We start from the raw sequence: 1,565 nt of genomic DNA on the forward strand, positions 1-1,565 counted from the left end.
TGTGCGATGCGGTGAGGGGCTTCTTCCCCTTTCTGTTTCAAACTGCCCCCCTACCTCTTGCACATGGAGGGGGGAGCTAGGGGAGGTCCCAATGAAGAGTTTTATTATTATGGCTTTACGTTTTTGGTTATTGGTTTTTTGTATAGACCAAAGCAAAGAAAATAAAAATAACACACAGATCCAGTGGAGGCTGTTTAAGGGAGTGAGGTGGGAGAGATGAGGGGATCCCCATAGTTCCCCATGGCTGGGTTCTGTGTGTCCTCATGGTTACCTTGTGTGTGTGTGTGTGTGTGTGTGTGTGTGTGTGTGTGTGTGAGTGTGAGTGTGAGAAAGACAAGGAGAGGGGAATTGGGGAGAAACAGGTGTTTGAGGAACAGGAGTCATCTTAACCAAATACACATTCGTAGGGCTCCAACTTAGAATCTTAGGAGGCTGTGAGGAGTGAAGAGATGACTGAGGGTGAGTCTCCCCTTCAGGGACCCCAGGCCTTATTCTTCTCTCTAACAGGCTACCTCCTTGATGGCCTCTCACCCTCCCTCCCCACCCCACCCGACCCCACAGGACAATCGTAGTACACATTTGACATCTCTCTTGGGTGTCACATCCCCCATGTCCTGGCCACCTGCCTCCCACTCTGCTCTCAGGCAACACCAAATGACAGCCAGCATCCTCCCCGCTGGTTCTTGCCTCTCGTTCTTTCTTCATGCCCTTCCCTCTGCTTGGAATGCCTTCACCTGCTTATTCATTTGGATCCAGCTCAGGCATCACTCTGGGGCCACTTCTGGGGTTACCTCTACCACCAGCCCAGCCAGGCCTCTTCCTCTATGCTCCTTAATGCCCTATACGCAGCTATTATTCCACCCATCATGTTGGTAGAACTTGCTTATGTGACGGTTCCCCACCGATATCCCCGACTTCTCCCTCCTGGGGAGGCCTGGGTACTCCATCTGGCAAACCTGAGAACACAGCATGGAACCTGTGGCTCTCGCCTGCCTTGGGCTCATTCATGGAGGAGCAGTGGGACATTGTCTTCATTTCCTAGTGTTGCTGTAATACAAATACCATAAATTGGGGGTTTTTAAAGAACAGAAACTTATTTTCTCACAGTTCTAGAGGTTAAAAGTCCAAATCAGGCTCCCAGCCAGTCTATTCCTTCCTTGTAGGTAGTCCTTGGCTCCTTGGTTTGTAGACAGTCCTCCGATGCTGTCTGTCCTCCCCTGTTTGTGCATGCTTGTGTCTGTGTCTATGCTGCGCTTTATGTATAACTCCAAAGTGATTAGGTTTAGGACCCACCCTGCACTGGTATGACCTCAAATGATTGATTATGTCAGATTGTGTTATGGAAAGTGATTACATTATATTAGATTACATCCACAGGAATAGGGATTAGGATTCCAATACATATTTTGGTGACACAATTTAATCCATAACAGATGTGGCAGAGACCTCAATGAGGAGGTGGCTGTTTGAGGCAGACATGCTGAGCATCCACGATGGGAGCTGTGGTGGGGGGTGGGGGGACGTGACGGAGCTTTAAGAGATCCCAGAAGGTGTTTTCACAATGC

This window comes from Trichechus manatus, unplaced genomic scaffold (genome assembly GCF_000243295.1).
Source record: "Trichechus manatus latirostris isolate Lorelei unplaced genomic scaffold, TriManLat1.0 scaffold00294, whole genome shotgun sequence".
Lineage (NCBI taxonomy): Eukaryota > Metazoa > Chordata > Mammalia > Sirenia > Trichechidae > Trichechus > Trichechus manatus.